The sequence below is a fragment of the Macrobrachium rosenbergii genome, chromosome 1 (assembly GCF_040412425.1).
Source record: "Macrobrachium rosenbergii isolate ZJJX-2024 chromosome 1, ASM4041242v1, whole genome shotgun sequence".
In the NCBI taxonomy this organism is placed as follows: Eukaryota; Metazoa; Arthropoda; class Malacostraca; order Decapoda; family Palaemonidae; genus Macrobrachium; species Macrobrachium rosenbergii.
Window position 1 is genome coordinate 71,976,024 of NC_089741.1, and position 22,500 is coordinate 71,998,523.

Below are 22,500 nucleotides of genomic sequence, written 5' to 3' on the forward strand. Positions count from 1 at the left end.
ACTGAGAGAAAAGAACCGCCGTATTAGATTCGTTAATGCATGCCTTTCAGGATAGGTAGTTAGGAAATAACCAGTGCTAACCATCCTTTGCTTCGAATCTTTGCCATATGCTTCGAAAGAAATTCCTCTGTGATAACTTTTACTTCGCATTTCAATTAGCGAACTGTTATTTAGGCACGAATAAAATTCCCACGTGGGACACGACGAAGTCAGCTTGCATTGCTGAAAATTCTCTCAGTGTAGTTAGAATTCGAGTTAGGTGTTAGGAAAGCGAAATTTAAACTCCTCTTATAGGGAAAATTACTAGGCCGTTGTACTGTTATCCTCTCAGACGACTGGGAAATTCTCCGAATCCCAGACGGTATATAAATATACGGGTTCATTCACCCAGAATCTAAAAATACCTCCGGTGTTGGCCAAACGACCTGCACCCCCACCCCGCCCATGCCCGCGTGTGTAGCATTTTTTTTTTTCCCATTCATTCATTTCTCTTTGGGTTTCCCGTTAGTAATTTCTAAGTCCTAAGGGACGAATCGTAATTCCAAGTCCTTAGAGACTCCTAAAATTCTACGTCGCACGTGGCGAGAATTTCTCCAAATTCCAGTCCTCAGAGACTCCTAAAATTCTACGTCGCACGTGGCGAGAATTCCTCCAAACTCCAGTCCTCAGAGACTCCTAAAATTCTACGTCGCACGTGGCGAGAATTTCTCCAAATTCCAGTCCTCAGAGACTCCTAAAATTCTACGTCGCACGTGGCGAGAATTCCTCCAAATTCCAGTCCTCAGAGACTCCTAAAATTCTACGTCGCACGTGGCGAGAATTTCTCCAAATTCCAGTCCTCAGAGACTCCTAAAATTCTACGTCGCACGTGGCGAGAATTTCTCCAAATTCCAGTCCTCAGAGACTCCTAAAATTCTACGTCGCACGTGGCGAGAATTTCTCCAAATTCCAGTCCTTAGAGACTCCTAAAATTCTACGTCCGCACGTGGCGAGAATTTCTCCAAATTCCAGTCCTCAGAGACTCCTAAAATTCTAAGTGGCGAGAATTTCTCATTCCTGCGGGAACCCAAAATCAAGTCCTTTTGAGACATTATATAGTGTAGTTCACACACAACTAAGCCCTTACGGGACTGATCATTCTAGTTTTAGAACAACTCCTTAACTTCACGCTAAGCCAACCAAGTCCGAGCGTGACAAAAATCCAACTCGCCTTCCAGACGAACAATTGAGAACAACTTTCGTTCATTCCTGAACAACCACGTCTTTCCAAGACACATCCAATTTTAACAAAAGTCTTTCTCAGACATATCATATACCCATTATTTCAAGATGGCTAATACCAGAGCCCAACAAAACGAGGATTTCAAATTCTACATGTCCGCTGGGAAGGACATGGGACTATCGGGCCAGATCTGAGAGCATGGGTTCAAGAACGAGTGGACGATGCCAAGGCGGAGAGAGCAAGAGAACGAGAGAGAGAGAGAGAGAACGAGTTGCCCAAGAGCAGGAGAGAGGATAAAGAACGTGCAGAGAGAGAGAGGAACCAAGAACATCGCTCAAGAACAACGGGAGGAAAAAGAACGTGCAGAGAGGGAGAGAGAACGTGAGGAGAGAGAGAGAGAGAACAGAAGCCCCCATGAGCTCCAGGTGCTAGAACGACAGCACGCCACCCCCACCCCCGCCCCTGCCGGGATGAGTGCCCTCAGCCAAGCTCACTCGTTCATGCCAAAATGGACCGAGTCCGAACCCGAAGTATGGCTTGAAAGGGCCGAACGAGTCCTGGAGTGCTGCGATCTCTCCCCCGCGGAACTCTCCCTTGTTCTCACTAAATTCCTGGGCGGAAAGGCCCTCGTTGCCTACCACGCCCTTCCCGCAGACGATCGGGGAAACTGGGAAGCCGTACGCCAAGCAGTTACGAAGGCGTACGAGATTACCCCCGAGCGGTGGAGACGTTGGAGAGAGCAGCCCAGAGAAGCAGGCCAGACTTGGTCCGATTGGGCGTACCATTCGGAGCGGGCGTTGACAAAATGGCTCGATTCCGGAAGGAGCCACTAACACCGCCGAGGTACTCGAGCGGTTTAAATTCGAGCATTTCCTGCGCTACGCCCCTCCTGCCCTCGCCACCCATATAGTGGAAAAAGCCCCAGCAACACTCACCGAGTGTTGCCGAATAGCAGATATGTGGGAAACCCACCACCCTCAAGAAGGATCCATGGGGCGGAAGATAAATCCCCCGTCCCTCCTCGGAGGTTCAAATTCCCACAAAAATGGGAACTCCGGGCAAGCCCCCTAACTTGCCATTATTGCAAGAAAACGGGCATTCCTCCGAACAGTGCCGGAACAAGAAACCGGCTCCTCTCTCTCCCGGAAAACCGACAAATAACTCGCCTGCGCCCTCCACAGGGGCAGCGCGGAAAGACTTTAGCCAGACCTTTTGCACGGCGTGCAAGGTCTATGGCCATTCTCCCGCATGGGCAAAATGCCCACGCAATAATAAAGTAAATACTCCCACCGTCGCCTTGGCCGTCACAGATCCCCAGTCATTAGGCCCTCCGCCGAAGGGGGCCTGTATACGTGGCCCCTCCACGAGGTAGCCAGCCTGCGCGCCCGAGTCACTGCATTCGAGGACTCGGGCGCACAAATCTCCCTCATCCGAAGGGACAGAGTTCCCTACGGAGCTATCGTCAATAGACGAAAACTCGTCACGATCGAGGGAATAAATCAATTTAAAATGATACTCCCTACGGTCCAATTGAGAGTCACAAGACCTCACCAATCCAAAATTTGCAATCTTGCAGTAGCAAGCCATCTCCCCGAGGCTATGACGTCATCCTGGGACAGGACTTTCAGTCCCCACCGAAATCACGACAATCTAGGGGTCCCCATTCCCGAATCATTCCGCGGGCGCGAGTAATCCTCCCCGCTTCTCCCTCAGCCAAGACTGGCGCCCCCTGGGTACCAGAAGGACGTGCAGTCCCCACCAGTGCCACCTGAGTACAATGTACAGTGGCCCCCTCGATCGGTTCCCGATCCCATTCCAGTGCCCGGCCCTGCCTCAGTGCCAGTGCCAGGGCCCCAATCAAATCTCCCTTCAGGAGATGCCAAATTCCTGCCGGTGCCACTTGCATGCCCCGAGCAGGGCCAAGCTTCGTCCGTCCTGACCGACGAGCCCAAGAAACCTCTGATAGCGCCTGACCCTGCCCTAGTGCCAGCGCCAGAGCGCTACGCCGATCTCCATTCACGGGATCCAACTCAGGACCCCTCTCTTCCCCGGCCTGGCACCGCTACCAGCGTCGGTCAGAGAGACGGTTCCTCCCGACCACCGCGGAAGCTCACCTGCAGGTGCGGCCTCGCAACCCGTGCCTGAGCTGGTCAACAACACCTGCGAGCCGCTCACGCCACCCCGACCGCCTCCTCTCTGCCTCAGCCCGTCGCCGACGCAATTGCAAGTCAGGATTCTGCCATATCTCCCTTGGCCGATGAACTACAAGAGCCGCGACGGATCATGGTAGAACCCGCACGGAACCCTCCTGCGTCAGCTGTCGCATCAGCAGGCCCAGGTGGTACTCCGTGCCGCCCTCCGGTCGCGGGCCCTCCGCTTCCCGGCCGAGGACGACTGTCCCATTAAGAAAGACTCGAGGCGAAATTACCACGGGCGTGGGACATTCCAGGTAATTTACAAAGAGCTCTAGAGCTCCCATGGCACCTGTGCCACCATTTCATTTTCGAAGGTCTTGGCACCCCTAATCCAGAAGGGGATGTCAGACCCTCCTCTATCTTCCTCCGTTCCTCAGGAACTTCTATCTCTTATCACCTTCTATTAATCTTCCCTTAAATTATCCCCACAAGAGGCAATTAAATACGGGATACCATTCCCCACACAATGTATAAATCATTAAGAATAACAGAGTGAGAAGTGGCACGCCCTTGCGCCCATACCTTGGCACCGGGCGTGCGTGTCAGCCCTCCTGAAGGAGTCGCGCCCTTCGTGCACTTTCCTCGCCCTGGGACTGAAGTGATAGTCCGGGCCGTAATTTATAGGCGTAAGGACGATAAATTCCCGCCTAACACAATAAAACCCTCACTCTTTTCCTTAGCTCTTCTGCCAATATCATTTACTTTCTTTTAGTCATTTAGTTATCTTTATTTTAATGAATCATGAGTCATAAACTCTTGCCCTTGTGATTTAAATGCCCCTTTGTAAGCTCTGAGGGACGTGTCCCGCCTTTCATATGCGGTCAAGTTTCATTCGTAAACGTCTTGGTAATTTTCCTTTTGTTATTATTATCCCTTTTCCCTTCCATTCCTTCCAAGATCTGTTTGTCCTACCCCACATCTTTTGTCTGCTCGCCCGTCATAACATTGAGTAGGCAGTAGACGCATAAAATTAGCGTAGTTTAAGGTTAGCGAATTAAAACCTCGCGAATACTCTCGCCCGCACACGACTGTCAAATTCCCGGTGTGTGGGTCATCCCTCAGCTCGCGTTGAACGATAGCTAAGCAAAGTACGTTAAAACGAAGATAAATTATCAATGCGAATATGTATAGTCATTACAGTATCGCGTAAAAGGGGATGTCATTTACAAAAATAAACGCTGTTTTTCATTTACACAGCCTCTTCAAGGCAGATTGTACTAACCGCATGCATTTTATCTAAAATTAAGTAACCGTGTATTTTAATTCTTGAACAATAACCATTTCTTTTCATTTGTTGGCCATAGCCTCATATACGTGGTCCTATAATCTTAATTAATTCACAATTGTTCGAGTCACTTTATAAAGTTACCAGTGGGTAACCAAATCTAAAGTAATTATTCTTTTGCAAGTGTTTAAATCACTTTGCGTTCTGTTAACGAAAATTGTCCCAATGTGTTATTAAAAGTAACCAAGCTTCATAAAACCCTTAGGAGTAAAGTTCATTGCAAGGCAGAATGTAGAGTAACGTAAAGCATTTGCCGCTCATTCTTGAATATCGATGTACACACCCGAAGGAGGTATGTACATCATCTTGTATGGGGAGGTATTATGATTAGCAAGAATTCGCTAGCAAATTACCTCCCCCTCCTTTGTTGTTGTTGTGTTTTCATTTACTGCCAGCCGGCCGATCGATAGACCATCTGTCTATCGACTTAAAACCAAGGGTTAAAAGATTAAAGGCGCTCCCATTTTTGATAAAGATCTTTCCTTCGAGGCAAAAGTAATCTGGCTTGGGCGTTTCTCCTACAGGCCAAAACCTCCCCTGCGGGCAGCAGGTGCAATGAGTCAAAGCATCTGTGATGGACGCCCCCCTGCCCCATAGGAGGGGATAAAAGGCAAAAGCCCACGAGGTCTCAGACACACGCGGGCTGGAAGATATGGAGTGAACTTGTGAAGACGTCCTCAACACCTGGCCCCATCGATGCCCTTGCATCCTAACCACGTGGCCCTTCCCAAAGTATACTTCTCCTCGTGCCCTTCAACCGTATTCCTCGAGCCCACACGCCATTGCTTGGAGTTTCGAGGAGTCCCCATCGCCTTGCCCCTTTACGGAAGCCCTTGCATCTCACCACGTGGAAGAAACTCGTCCTCGGAAATCGCAAGTCATCCACGGACCGCCTTCTACGCGCCCTCGGAAAATCTGCTAAGGTAAAGTGCCCTGGAAGAGCCCCATTTCAGTCACGCTTTTGTCTCGTAATATTTTCTTAAAGAGAAAGCCAGAAATCTCCCTTGTCTAATGTCCGTGCGCCTCTTGCATCGGCAGTATTAATTTTTATTACTCCTTTGGCACCCTCAGTGCAGCCTCGAATTCATTATTCTTTTGTCTATTTTCATTACTGGCGTATAATGTGCATATCTCTCATTTCAGAGGGATGCTATTTCGTGGAAGCTTCTCGGACTGTGGCTGGAATTCCCCAGTTTCATTCAACCTACTGAGTTCCTCTTTCCCGTACTAATGTCATTTATGTAAATACACTACTTTAAATGTGCCCACGTGTTTTACGTAATATTTCCCTCAGTAACCAGAGCCCTATGCTCATATGAAATTCTCCTTTGTTTTCCTCTTTTTTACGTTTTCCCGTACCCACGAAGTCAGAATCACAAGGCTAAATTAACTTAAACTGTTGCTACCTGTCTCACAGAGCATATTTCAAACTAAAACCACGGAAAAACGTAAAAATATATATATATTATACACACAGGCACAGAGTCTACTGGTCACTTTTTTCCCAGATACACATGTAATAACCACAATGTCCTCTTCATTTCTCGATTTCTTCACATTTTTTGGATACGCATATAGCTGGACAGATTGTGATCGAAATGGAAGAATATGAAGAAATATTAACGTCCGTAATAGTATTCGAACTTGCTTCCGAAGTATCAGAACGAGGTATATTACGCACTTGACTACGGAACTCAAAGTCTGTACATATAACAATTTTCCGTCAATAACTGATGTAAACTGAACTAGATAAGGTGAAGATCATTAACTTTCAATCATTTCTTAGACAAAATTAAATTTTTTTTCCTCTTATTTTTGGGGTGAAAGATGCTCTGCCTAAAAGACCCAACCTAGTACACTGTAGTTATGGCTATCAAAAACCCAATTCTCTGACCTTCATAGTAATTTTGTAAGCATTCATTTGAAACATAACGCCGTCTGCTTCGGTATGTAACTACATTTCAATTCTCTTCAATCACCAGCATATAAAGCCTGAATCAACTGAAATGCATAACAAATAATCTGAGCGTCACTTGCATCTTCATTGATTCGAAGTTCTGGATTTTATTTATCTTATTATACTTCAATTCTCCAAGGAAATTAATACGCCTTTCTACTGAGATTTTTTCACGAAACGCTTCATGTGATCTAAAATTTCTTAAAAACAGTGAATATCTTTAGAGGGAAGAATATACTCCAAAAGAAGTACGTTTTCTTATTTCTCTGTTCTTATTATCGTAAACTTGTCTTCTTCCTTATACTACTCATAGGTTGTAACTGCCTTACTGAAGTTGGTACTTGGCGGCATGCTAACAAATACAATGAAAACTTCTCCCATTATATATTAGTCTCCTTGGAGATGTCCAAATAATGTAAAACAGTAAGGTTCATACATTTTCTTGTATTTTCCTTTTGGTGTTTCCCATTTAAGCATCACCTGTTTCTGTGAGTTGAAGCATACACACACACACACACACACACACACACACACACACACACACACACACACACACACATACACACATATATATATATATATATATATATATATATATATATATATATATATATATATATATATATATATATATATATATATATATATATATATATATATAATATATATATATATATATATATATATATATATATATATATATATATATATATATATATATATATATATATATATATATATATAGACAAATTGGAGCAATAAAAAAGGTGTTCTTTCTTCTTATCCATTTATTTTTACGCCGACGTTTCGTATCTCTTGATACATCTTCTTATGCTGAAAAAGCGATGAACTTAAACAGTACTGTGTATTAACACTAAAAGGTATACACATTATATACTTAACACCATATTAAATGACAATTAAAAGGAAAAAAAAAGGACAACCTTAAAAACACTCACAAGATATTTAAAAATATTTTAAAAGAAAAAGAACAGCAGAAGAAGGCCATATGCTACGAAAAAATAATAATAATAATAATAAAAATTAAATAAATAAATAAAAAGACACCTACCCACACCGGTAGTGTAAAGCAAACTGACACAGACAAGCAATGCAAGGAGGGGAGAGAAGGGGTGGGGGCGGGAGTATAAACAAAGAAGTTACAGCAGGTAGTTAAGCGATGAACAGCTGGGTGGAAGTTGATTGGTGATTAAGGGCAGGGACAGTTAATTTAATCATAATGGATTCAAGTGTGGTTAACTCTTCCACGTATCGAGTTCTCCCCACAATACTAAAATCCTTAGCATCTACATGCGTCTCACAAATTTTGCTGTGATTCCTTACATTGGACTGCTCGGGATTGGATAATCGACAGCCTGTTCTAAAACTAACTCCCTGATGAGAGGAGATTCGGACTTTTAGCAGCCTCCTGGTACAGTACAACCGATGTAAGTGCCGAGATCACATCTAGGACAATTATATTTATAAATCACACCGGAAGTAAACAAGGGGCTAATCTTGTCCTTGACATGGAAAAGAGATGCAATGGTTCGAGGGTTTATTGGGGTTAACTTGAGATTGAGAGCGGGTAACTGTCCGTTGAATAGCCTGATGCATTTTTTCCGAAATCTATTGTCATGTAAAAAAGGGAATCTTGCATACAAACATAATTTGGGGGCACTATGGACTAAAGGTGGGGGGTTAAGTTTCAAATTAAGGAATTTGTTGAGAGCTCTATGGAAAATCACTGATGGGTAGTAATTACTCTTAAAATAATCATTGAGGATAATCACCTCAGCATGAAATGCGGACCAACTTGAGGTCAGGTTAATGGCTCTATGAAGGAGAGTGGTCAAGGAATTCATTTTAAAATTGTAAAACACGAGCTATAAAAATTTGTTCCAAGGCCAGTAAAAGTGTTCTTCCTATAAATACCAGCATGGAAGCCAGTTTCATCCTTAGTTACCTTTACGTCCAGGAAGGGAGAAAATTATCGGTTTCAATCTCAATGGTAAATTTAATGTTCTGGTGCTGCGCATTTAAATGTTCCAAAAATGCGTCAGCATGGTAGTCAAATCTAAAAAGGGCAAATGTATCATCAACGTAACGTTTATAAAAGAGTGGACGGAAATCAGGACATTCATCGATAGCTAGCTCCTCCAGGGAGTTCATAAAGATGTTGGCAAAGGTTGGTCCCAAAGGACTGCCCATTGCCATCCCCTCTATTTGTTTAAAAACAGTACCATTAAAAATGAAGGCTGTGTCCAGCACAGCCAATTCTAGGAGTGATTTAAACTGAGTTTTGCTAAATTGATTAAAATAGGAATTATCAGTTGGAAATAACTTTTTTAAAATTATGTCGATAGTCTCAGCTACAGGAACATTTGTGAACAACGATTCTACGTCAAAACTAACCATGAACAAATCAGGGTCTTGCCTAATGACTTCGTCTTTGAAGGTGGTCGAATTAGTCAAAGTGTACTTATTATTGGTAAGGGGCTGAAGCAATGGGACAAGGAATTTGGCTATTTTATAGCTGGAAGTATTAATGGAGGAAAGAATGGGTCTAAGGGGAATTCCGTCCTTGTGTATTTTAGGCAGTCCATACATAACTCTGTATGTAGATCCAGTTACCAGGAAGTCCTGATAAGTATTGTCATCTATTGTTTTGTTTTGTTTAAGTGTTCTAAGGAATCTGTTAATTTTGTCTTCTGGTTTGGTAATGTTGTAAAGGTCAGGTTCGCCAACTTTAGTAAATTTCGTCGTGTCACATAAAATGTCGTTCATTTTCTGTATGTAGCTGGACCTATCAAGAATTACTGTGCCTTTGCCCTTGTCTGGACGAGTGATTATTATATTTTCGTCTTTTGCTAGGTCTCTAAGAGTATCGTGGTCTTTTTGGTAAAGAAAGGGGTCCCATCTAGGTTTAAGATTGTTGAAGGTACTGTGGGCAAGGGCTGAAAATTGCGATCTCAAAATTCTACATTGTTACAGAAAGGAAGTCTAATTATCCTCTGAAAGAGCATTTCCAGAGGTAGAAAGAACTGTTGGTAGTTTGGTCGGTAGTTCGGGAGAGCAAAGTCCGGTCCTAATGATAATAGAAACTCTTCTCTCTTTGACAGGGTGCGCTTGGAAAAATTAAATACAGAACGAGTATTATTATTAAGAGAGGGAACGGTGATGCCGAGGTTTCGTAGTTTCTCGAAATGTCTTTCTTCTGTAGTTTGAACGAAAGAGGCAATAGCCTTATTGAACAAGCTATTAAAAATGATAGAATCCAGCAACGTCAGTGAGTCAAGCAAGTAGTCCTATGTCTAGTCATAATGTCATGCACAAAGTTCAATTCTCTGGTCTTAGATCGTATTTCCAATTCGAGAGATTCCTAGTTACATATCGGTATAAAATTCAGAATTATAAAGAGAGATTGCTTTGTACACTTTAAATTTAATGAATTTCGGGATAACGTTATTAAACTGGCAATATCGTAGGAAGTTGAGGTCCAGGTTTATCTTGTTATATTTCTTGGTAAATTTCTCCAGGAGGCGACAGCTGTTACTCTTTGCCGCTCTTTTCCTCATCCGTCTTTGCTCGCGGGGGGTGGATGACTTCCACTCACTGATACGAACAAGATACGACCCACACCTTCTGAACAGCTGTCGCCTCCTTGAGAAATTTACCAAGAAATATAACAAGATAAACCTGGACCTCAACTTCCTACGATATTGCCAGTTTAATAACGTTATCCCGAAATTCATTAAATTTAAAGTGTACAAAGCACTCTTTATAATTCTGAATTTTATACCGACGCCACTAGGAATCTCCTCGAATTGGAAATACGATCTAAGACCAGAGAATTGAACCGTGTGCATGACATTATGACTAGACATAGGACTACTGTGCTTGACTCACTGACGTTGCTGGATTCTATCATTTTTAATAGCTTGTTCAATAAGGCTATTGCCTCTTTCGTTCAAACTACAGAAGAAAGACATTTCAAGAAACTACGAAAGATTAGGACCGGACTTTGCTCTCCCGAACTACCGACCAAACTACCAACAGTTCTTTTGTTTCTGGAAATGCTCTTTTCAGAGGATAATTAGACTTTTCTGTAACAATGTAGAATTTTGAGATCGCAATTTTCAGCCCAGCCCACAGTACCTTCAACAATCTTAAACCTAGATGGGCCCCTTTCTTTGGGAAAAAAAGACCACGATATTCTTAGAGACCTTTCCAAAAGACGAAAATATAATAATCACTCGTCCAGACAAGGGCAAAGGCACAGTAATTCTTGATAGGTCCAGCTACATACAGAAAATGAACGACATTTTATGTGACACGACGAAATTTACTAAAGTTGGCGAACCTGACCTTTACAACATTACCAAACCAGAAGACAAAATTAACAGATTCCTTAGAACACTTAAACAAAACAAAACAATAGATGACAATACTTATCAGGACCTCCTGGTAACTGGATCTACATACGGAGTTATGTATGGACTGCCTAAAATACACAAGGACGGAATTCCTTAGACCCATTCTTTCCTCCATTAATACTTCTAGCTATAAAAATAGCCAAATTCCTTGTCCCATTGCTTCAGCCCTCACCAATAATAAGTACACTTTGACTAATTCGACCACTTTCAAAGACCCCGTTAGGCAAGACCCTGATTTGTTCATGGTTAGTTTTGAAGAATCGTTGTTCAGCTAAAATGTTCCTGTAGCTGAGACTATCGACATAATTTTAAAAAAGTTATTTCAACTGATAATTCCTATTTTAATCAATTTAGGCAAACTCAGTTTAAATCACTCCTAGAATTGGCTGTGCTGGACACAGCCTTCATTTTTAATGGTACTGTTTTTAAACAAATAGAGGGATGGCAATGGGCAGTCTTTTGGGACCAACCTTTGCCAACATCTTTATGAACTCCCTGGAGGAGCTAGCTATCGATGAATGTCCTGATTTCCGTCCACTCTTTTATAAACGTTACGTTGATGATACATTTGCCCTTTTAGATTTGACTACCATGCTGACGCATTTTTGGAACATTTAAATGCGCAGCACCAGAACATTAAATTTACCATTGAGATTGAAACCGATAATTTTCCCCCTTCCTGGACGTAAAGGTAACTAAGGATGAAACTGGCTTCCATACTGGTATTTATAGGAAGAACACTTTTACTGGCCTTGGAACAAATTTTTATAGCTCGTGTTTTTACAATTTTAAAATGAATTCCTTGACCACTCTCCTTCATAGAGCCATTAACCTGACCTCAAGTTGGTCCGCATTTCATGCTGAGGCACACCACTAGACGGTTCTAAATTTAAGTAGGGCCAATTAAAAAAAAAAATCAATGGAAAGAAGAAGATATGCATATGCAGTTGGTATAAAAAAATATATATATATATATAAAAAAATGTCCTCTACCTTCCAGGGGAAGTTGAAAGTGCATATTTCCAACCCGGTGCGGGCCTTTTCCAAAGGACAGTCGTCAACATATGCTAATTTTAGTAAGTTGTAAGTTTTTTTCTAATAGTTTTCTATTTTATTTTGTAAAATTATAATTACAGCTCACACAGTATCAAATCAGATAAGAACTAAAAACAGTAACAAATTCTGAGTATGTTTATGATAAAATATTTTCGAGACGTCATTACATGGGAATTTAGGACCTTTCCCTTCAACATTTCAAGGCAAACTGATCAGTGTTGCCGCTCACAGAAATGAGTTTATACCAAAAATGTACCAACTTTTCCAAAAATGTACCAAAGAAAGTACCATTTTTCCCTTAAAATGTACCACCATTTTCCCTTAAAATGTACCATATGTTATGAAGTGCTATGTGTTTAAAGGTAAAAATTCATTATAAATATAAAGAAATAGTGATAATAAAAAGCAAAATTACTGACGGACCATACTTGAAAATTACCTTCTTCATCACTGTTAATTTGTTTTTTATGTATAATGCATAATGTCTTCCCTGGAATTTTATAGTATAAATAATACTAAGTCTGTCTTAGATTATGAATTTATCGGCATTATGGTGCGCGTTTTACACAGCTTTTATATGTATTGATACTTAAATAAATCCAATGCCACTAACAGTATTTGATGAAAAATTAGATTAACTTATAAAGAATATTACTGCATGGAAAAATGAAAGAAAATTGATGTTTTCGGTACTTATTTGATAACAAGGCTTGCATTATGTATCATCATCATCTGAGGAATGAACACTGGAAGCAGTATGCAGTTTATCAGCGATATTATAATTTACCATTTCTGCTGTTGGCTCCCATTCAAAACATGGAGTGTTTCCTCCATTTTCTTTTGTTAATAGAAGTCCATTAATAGTAACCGAGTTTAGCCTGTTTCTTATTCTTGTTTTTATGAGATTGACTTTAGAAAAAATATGCTCAACTGCTGGTGCTGAATGAGGGATGGTCAACAAGTTGATCATAAATTTTGAAACTAAAGGGAATACATAATTTGCATCTGCACTTTTCTCTCTCTTAACCTTAAAACCAAAACTCCACTGGGTCTTTTCAAAAAGTCTGGTCATTATAAAAAAAAATGGCAGTGCTCTCCACTCATTAATGATGGCATCATAATCAGCATCATTCACTAAGTTTGGAAATTTTCTCATTCAAGGAATAAGATTTTTTATGACCTTGCCACAAGCAACTGATGGATTGCATGCTGTGAATAATGGCAAAATTTCACTAAATGAACTAAAGCGATTTTGCATTTGCGAACACAATTCAATATAAAAGTCCAAACATTTTTTCTTCAAGTATTAAAGTTCTTCCACAGAAATCCTCTTTTCCTCTCTCACTATAGCATCAAATTTGCTTCCAAAATACCACTGACTTTCATCTAAATGGGATGAAATATTAGCACAATCAATAGTAAATACATCAGAAGATGACAATATGACTTCAATTTTGATGAAATTCCCTAAAATTGTTTTGTAGTATCTACTTAGATTTTCATACAAGACATGAATCCTAACACTTTCACTTTGAAACTCTAAGTTCATTTTGGAAACAATGGGAAGGATATAGCTTAGAAAACTTATATACAACTTGTATATGGGGTTACCAAGGGCATTAAGAATTGTTGAAGCTGACTGTATATGGTCTTCCAAAGAGGCAGCTTAGAAAAATAAAACGAGAGCTGGCCATTGTTCCAGAATTCTCTTCACAACATCTTGTTTGTGATGGGTGCAGTAACCTATGTGGCTCAACTTCTGCAAACTTTTGAGTTTCCCTGAATTATGAAATGCGTTTGGGGCTGTGAAATATATAATTGTATATATCTCGGCAAAGATCTTCAACATTTATTGGAATTTTTAAGCAAGCATTAGAAGAGCACAAGCGTAGGGAGTGACAAATACAACCCATTACAAATAGATTCGGAACTTTGTCCTCTAACTTTCTCTTCAGCCCACCTACATTTCCCATCATAACTGCAGCATTATCTACAGCGTAACCAATCATATTAGCAAAAGGTATATTATGTTTTGTAAAGAAATCAACTAGTGAATTATATATCCCATCAGCTGTTGCATCAGTAACATCAATTAGCTGTAAAAATAAGTCCTTAACCTTTTGAATTTCCTCATCTACTGTTCTGACCACCACAGCTAGTTGTTTAGTAACAGAAACATCTGTGCTCTCGCCAAGGATTACGGAATATTTATTTGATCTTAAATGCTCAACAACTTGATTAAAACTCTCTAGGCCTATCTTTTTCGTAATAAGCTCAGTGTCCTTAGTTCTGCTGCAGTGAATTTCCTTTGCAATTTTTGAATCTGGAGCTACAGAAGCAATGAATTTTGGGAGATGTTCAAGTATTCTCAATGGTAAGTTATGTTCAGCTACAAATTTACATATCATTAATTCTGACCTATTGACTCTTTCCTTTGTTTTAGCCACCATGTCTTTTTGAACATTCTATATATATATATATATATATATATATATATATATATATATATATATATATATATATATATATATATATATATATATATATATATATATATATATATATATATATATATATATATATATATATATATATATATATATATATATATATATATATATATATATATATATACACACACACACATATATATATATATATATATATATATATATATATATATATATATATATATATATATATATATATATATATATATATATATATATATATATATATATATATATATATATATATATATATATATACATATATATATATACATATATATATATATATATATATATATATATATATATATATATATATATATATATATATATATATATATATATATATATATATATATATATATATATACATATATATATATATATATATATATATATATATATATATATATATATATATATATATATATATATATATATATACATAGGCTACATAGCCTACATATAACTGAGTACATCCCTGCCAAAAGGTCCATTTCAGACCAAATCCCCAAAAGAGTTTTTAGAATAAAACTTAAGTTTATAGCATTATCTTGTTTCCTGGCTTGGTTTGGAGGCCTTATGAGAATTTTCAGTAAGGTCTACAATGTATTTGGAAAAAAAGATTTTAGCTCTTGTCTAGTTCAAGGGAATTTTCCCCTAATATACAACTCAGAGCAAAAGGTCCATTTGTCCACCAAACTTCTAATGCGTTTTCTGTTTTTTTTTTTTTTTTTTTTTTTTGAGGGGGGCGGCTTGAATTGATCTTTTCGCACATAATATATACACGGGCTATATACATGTATACATACATACATACATACGTCATTCATGCACGCAATCAACACATTCATGCAAACTCAACTTTACTAAAAATCTAAACTAGGCCTATTAGGAATACAGTAAATGAAAACTTCTTTATTTTAACATATTTAGGCCTATCACTGATCTTATTTTACTGTCATAAAAGGAAGCCTGGTTTACTTACCCTTTCCTTTCTTTAGCCAGTTCAGTACAGACATTTCAGCTTTATGAAGTAATCAACACAATCTGTTAACAACCTTGACTGTGAGTTGGAGTCTTAAAATTGATTTAATTTCTGTCACAAGTGACGACACCATCACATCACTACTAATTTCACGGAACCAATGAGCCCAATTCCAATACAAATTATAAAAGTCCGGTGACTTGTGAGGCCGTGACTGTCAAAAAGATTACAGACAAAGGCAACTGACGATCCATATTTGTAGAGACCGTACAGATATGTAATAAGTTTGAAACAGTTCTGCCTAATACTATCCAGAAACCGACCGTTACCATGTTCACAGTTCAAGTGACCATGTCAAATACTCAAAGCACAAAAAACTAACCCATATATTACCTCACCACACAGACCAAACCTGCTTCTCATATCTCATACTGATCATAGTAAGCGGGCAAGTCATGCCATTTAGTGCATTATGGTATAGTACCACAACGGTTATAATTGTAAAATAGTCCTCACTCAGAGAGAACTCTATCGGAATTTCGGAAACCGAAATGTTCAACTGACATGGATGATTCAAATTAATGGACATTACTAAATACTGACAGAATCTAACAGATACTAAAATACAGGCCTTGATTTTTTTATAATTCAGTAAAAATTGCAAATTTTGATTGATTAACTTTGAAAACAAAATATTCACAAAAAATATGTTATAAATATTTATTTTATGAAATACAGGAATGTATTTTGAAGAGACATTGCGTATGTACCAAGATGTATCAACTTTTCTTTAAATGTACCAAATATCTGAAAGGCGTACATGTACCAGAAAAAGGCAAATTGTACCAAAATGGTACAAATGTACCACCTCCGGCAAACCTGAAACTGATCCTTCTGTGCTGTACCGACTAGTTATTAGAGTTAGGGCAAGAGTTGCCATGAGTCATTTACGGCCCATGGAAGTGATCTGAGTACATTCCCAGCAAAATTCGTTCAAATCGTCTGGCACGAAATATTAAACATACAGTATATCTGTATTTCTTGGACTCCACCACAAAGCTATTTGTAAACATACATACCTGGATTTTTTTTAATAGACATGTAAAGTAAATTTTCCAGTATCCTATTTTTACTTTATTATTATTATTATTATTATTATTATTATTATTATTATTATTATTATTATTATTATTATTATTATTATTATTATTTAGAGTATTTTTGTATCTGCGTACTCGATAATTTCCACTACTGATTTTTTCTTTTAGTTTAGTGCACCATCACTATGTTTTTTGAAGTTTTGTCAATTGTAGCTGTTTTTATACTTTTATACGTAGTCTATCAGTATAGCTTTCTTACTGTTTCATTTTTTATAGATTTTGATAAGTGACCCAGATGATGGAAACGTTATGGATTCCATAAAGCTCACCTGTAACTCTGCATGATATGTCTGCAATGTTACCAAGAATACTGGCTGTCGTTGTCCTCCTCATTACCATGAGGTCTTGAATGATTGCTGTTCTTATAGAGTTAATCGATATCTAACTTTCTGTTTAATGTTGAAATTGTTATTGCTTTTTATATCCTCTCCTGTCTATAAAAAAAAGATGTCATGAGAAATACACAAGTCACATTAAAGCCTTCTCTGTTTCTCTAGCTGAGTTGAGTAACCCCACTTCTCTTAACAAATAAAAACTGGCACATGGATCACCCTCAGCAGATTTTGTTTGGGAAGGCATTCAGTAGTTCTTGCATTTTCATTCAAAGCTTACAATGCTGTGCCAACAATATTTGAAAATCACATAACTCCCAAGTAAGTGTCCAAGTCTCAGAGCTTGTTAAACTCACCTTCTGGCCCACATACATTGTGTAGATGCCAGAATGGTCTGATTATTGTCCTTCATTAACGCTTTAATCTGACCATTTGTTTTAATCTCTGTATGAAGTACTACCCTCTTCGTCTTCTTTGTTCGGTCTATTTACCCCTGTTTATATTTCTTAGCCTGCACAACTACAATACAGAACCTGACGGAACAACCTTTTCCCCGTTTTCGCCTAACTATATGCCTAACTATATTTTTGTCCCATAACTTAGTGTAAGAAGTATCAAGAAACCCTCTCCTAATTCGGAGATCTTGTCTTCCTGCCATTCTTCCAGATCCCCTGAGTGGCAGTGGGGTCATTTTGACTTTTTTTTTTAAGTTAAACCGATGTAGTTGAATGATTTTCATCAATACACTTATCTTATTTTTTTGCAAAATTTATACAATGTCACTTAGTAGGAACCAAAAAATAAGGAAGTTTATCTCAAATACCCATAAAGGTTATTTTGACCCTCTTCGGACTTTTCTATGCACACCAGTAGGTTTCACTCACCATTACCAAGCGTCCAGATGGTAATGTAATTACAATTGTACTGCATTAACTGTTCCATTTAGTATTTAGGATCCTTGGTGTGAGGAATTACCAGAAGTTATTAGATGAATCCCTGCAAAGAATTTGCCGTTTCACTTTTGCATCAGGATCTTATATGGTTTGAGTTAAAATTTCGCGATAGCAAAGTCTCATTACAGAAGAGGCTCTTTTGCAACTGTCGAATATTGAATGGAAAAGATTCTGATATATGTGGAAAAACCGAAATAATATAAACTGTTTTAAAGTGAAGTTAATCTAGGAAGAAGGAAGAAAAAGAACCTTCTCTGATCCGCAGAGACCTATTCTTGCCTCAGATTCTTGCTTGGGAAGTGTGCGATTTGCCAATGATGTTGGAATGAAAATGCAACAGCTGCTGAAGGTCTTCCCGAACAAAATCTGCGGAGGATGTGCTAAGATCCACTCCATATTAAAACAAAAGATGCATCCTCGGTGAAGATGATGCAAGTTTTTTGTTGATAAATCTATGTTGCTTCATAGATAGAAATATATTGAGACTGACGATCGACGCTTATAGGAATATGAGACTTGTTTTGTATCTCTCCTTAAACTAGAAGCTATGATAACAAGAAGCTTTAATAATTTTCTAATGGCGTAAATATTTAGAACTCCAGAATATTGTTTTGTCCGTATTTTGGGTGCTCTCATTTTGTGTTTCTTCATTAATAATAAGACCGCCAGACCCAGACATAGAAAGACAAATAAATTTGGTCTTATTTCAGAAGTTCAGAATAAATTTATACCTAATTGTCATGTATGCTACAATGCAGGTGATAAACAGCTTTTCCTAGGTAAGGCACAAAATACTTTTCGTATAGATTTCAATATCTATAAAATTTGATATGCGTTCTCATTATCAAGGTGTATCATGTAATATTTTGATTCGTTTGACGTAGCTTTCCTTAAAGGGTGACAAGAACATTTACTTCCGTGACCGTAACAAAGAAGATAAAAACCAATTCACATTGTCGGTGCAGTAGAGACTTCTAGTACAGTAGTCCCATTGTTTAAATCTTAACTTTTTGTCATGAGGATGCGTCTCCAACAATCATTAAGGATAAAAAACCAAGCACGTTCTAATTTGTCTCTTACTCCCAGATTAAAGATATCGCCACGCCTCCCAAACAAAGCTGCTTTCTGAAAAGAAATCTGATGACTATTTCGGATTTTCAAATCTCATATTGTTTTCCTATTTTCTCTGGCTAGTTTTTCAACATGTCAGTTCTATTCCAACTCTTTTAAACAGTCAATCTTTTCACTTTTATGTGTTTTTTCTTTTCAAGCGAATAGAATTATATAAAATAGTATGCAAAAAATGACTAACTTCTCAATGATTTTTTCTTGTATAACTAAGTATACAGTTATACAAGTTATGTATATATAAATTTACTCGAAGAATTTATGGATACATGATCGCAATTGCTAATCATATCTCCAACGCTAAGGAGAAAAATATTTGATGGTCACTAGGCCGAGTAACCGAGCCAATAAAGTAAGTACTCGGTATCAATATTTCTTTCTAAAAGACTTCCTCGGGTATAGCGGTTGATGGAAACACACTGACAGCATGTCAGCCATTCAGTTAGTCATTCATGAGTCACAGGGTATCTTCATCTGAGGAGAGTGATCCAGCTGTTTTTGCACTTTCACAACGCTGAAATGCTTCTGTGTTTCAGGAGATGATTGCTCCAAAATGGGATCTTCTTTTCCGTAAGCATTTCCCGTGCGATTGTACTGTAGGTTTCGTCAATATTTTGTAAAAGTATACCTTAGTTTTACCAGACCACTGAGCTGATTAACAGCTCTCCTAGGGCCGGCCCGAAGGATTAGATTTATTTTACGTGGCTAAGAACCTTTTGGTTACCTAGCAACGGGACCTAGAGTCTATTGCGGAATCCGAACCACATTATAACGAGAAATTAATTTCTATCCTATCACCAGAAATAAGCTTCTCTAATTTTTCATTGGCCAGTCGGAGAATCGAACACGGGCCCAGCAAAATATCTGGTTTATTAAACATAGCTATGCCTTATTTTCTTTCTCTAAACGTTACATAGATTTAAGAAGTTGAAATGTGGGAAATTCAAAGATACTGAGTAATTTTGAGCAAACAGTCCTCGTGTTTCATTACCTTTTTATTTACCTTTAATATTTACCTCGGGCAGTTGAATGTACAAAGGAAATGGGCAGGTAACTTTCCTTTTCAATTTACTTTTCGATAAGCATTGACTTTATACGTACATTAATGTACTCTCTTTGATATTCATATAATTATGTTTACTCAGGAATATTTTATCAACTTTTCTTCATTAAGAAAATTGTCTCAATGGAAAGTAGGAGTAAAATTTTGATTCTGGTTCCTATTCCACTAATTCATCCTCAAAGAGAGAAAATTATTCATAAAAGAAAACGAGTTCCTCAGATTACGGGGGAAAAGTATTTGAGAGAATTTTTATTTTTATTTTTACTGTTTTTTTTTTTTTCCTTTTTCCAGACCGTGGCAGGATTTTAATCAGTTTATGAGAAGTGACAGAAAAGAAAAATTATAAATTCCTCTCTGGCCAAAAAGAAAAGTACTTCTTCACAAAGAAAAAGGACATGACTGTTTCGGTTCTTTGAAAAAATATACATATATAGTCAATTAGGACAATTATTTTAGGGGTTATATAAGAAAAAATAAAATCTATAATAATAATTTCCGAGTGGATCTTTCTTGTCATACCCGGGGTGGCAGTAGGGAATCTGGGAATACCGAAGGGTTCTGGGAATTCCGAAGTCTTCCGGGAATTCCGGGGGTCTCCGGGGCTTCCGAAGGCTTCAAGACAGCCTCCAGGCTCTGTAGCCTTTGTATTTCTTTCACAATACTTCCCAGAGAGAGGAAAGATTAAACCGTGACTGTGAAAGAAAGAGGCAAAGGTGTACCAATGCTACATCCGAAGAGAAATCCTCAAGATTGCAAGAGCAGTGCTTAAGAGATCAACGTCATCTCAAGCAAGGAACTGACAGTCACCACTCACAGAGATTAGCTGTGCGACAGAGGACCCAGTTCACGACCGGCAGCCGCTTTTAAACAGGGAGTTCTTCAACTGCCCTCCTGCCTAGCGGAGCATAGCACGCACCTTTCTCTAGTATGCCAATAAAACAATAGAAAATAAAATAATGAAATACACAGCCAACTAGATTGTTTGTACTTGCACCTATTTTCAGGTTCATATTTCCTGCAATTTCTTTTGAAAAAAAAATTCAGACGTTCCAAAGTTATAATTTGTTAAAAGATCAATTTAATTAATTATTTTATAATACTTGGATATCTTGCGCTCAAAATGTATTATGGTTCATCATTCAAAAAGAAAAAATAACAAGTATTAATTGTAAAGATAATTTCAACGAGGTAAGTAATGAATAAAACTCACCTGAAATTATTTATAGTAATCAGTTAATCGATTATACTAATGATATATATATATATATATATATATATATATATATATATATATATATATATATATATATATATATATATATATATATATTTACATTTATTTCTAAGTCATTTATGAATTGCATGCCTGATTAAAATAACACATTTTTCTTTGTTTTGCTATAAAATTCATACCGGTCGGGAGAAAACAGGAGGCAAATGCCACTCCTGTGCCCATTAGGGATTAGCTACAGTATGCCATTCTCACCTTAAGCGCTCTATTTCTCACTGTCAAACAATTCACCCTTTGTCCCCTGCTTACTTCTTTGTGTTGGCGATTCAGTTTCTCTACCAGCTTAGACCCTCAGACCGTGGATGCCCCAGCAGATGTCACCGAAAAGCCGGCAAATTAACAGTCAAGCACCGGAGATGCCCTAAGAAGGAAGATGAGGCAGCGTGTGCCATATACTCGTATAAGGACTGAGGTCACTGCCGCCCAGTTCTATTCTAGTAGAGGTCGTGACCCAGCCAGGATCTTAGACAGACCTTGTCAGCAGGACATTATGTCCGTCGCTTCCCTTCCCCCTTCCTGCTGCTAAGTTACTTTTGCGGTGCATACAATCCATATCCCACCTAAGGTCCCTTCATTCAAAGTCTGGCTTCTACACTCAAGACATCATCGTCCTACGGAGTAAGGTACAGTGTTGGATTTGGAAACTGTTTCGACACACAATCTTGTACTTTATTTCATTGCTTCTCTCTTTATATTCTCTCCCCTTGCAACTCGTTCAGAGCCTAAGTGAAGTGATGTAAATTCTTGTGAATCGTAAAACATAAGTCTCATTTCATTTTGCATGCCATTATCTACCTTGAATGATTTACCCTCCTTGCCTTTAGCACTTCCCATTTAATGTTGTTTGCTTTAGCAATCGAAGTTATAGTGCGTTCCTGCATTGCAGATTAGTTGACCGTGCTTGCTGTGTACTCGTCTGTGTTT

The 22,500-nt window shown here is 38.3% G+C and overlaps 1 long non-coding RNA gene across 1 annotated transcript; it reads left to right on the top strand.

Moving 5' to 3' along the window:
- The first annotated feature begins 5,063 nt into the window (after positions 1–5,063).
- LOC136841686 (uncharacterized) lies at positions 5,064–5,966 on the top strand. Its single transcript, XR_010854065.1, has 2 exons — positions 5,064–5,625; positions 5,846–5,966. It is a non-coding gene; the product is annotated as an uncharacterized lncRNA (long non-coding RNA).
- The last annotated feature ends 16,534 nt before the right edge of the window (positions 5,967–22,500 follow it).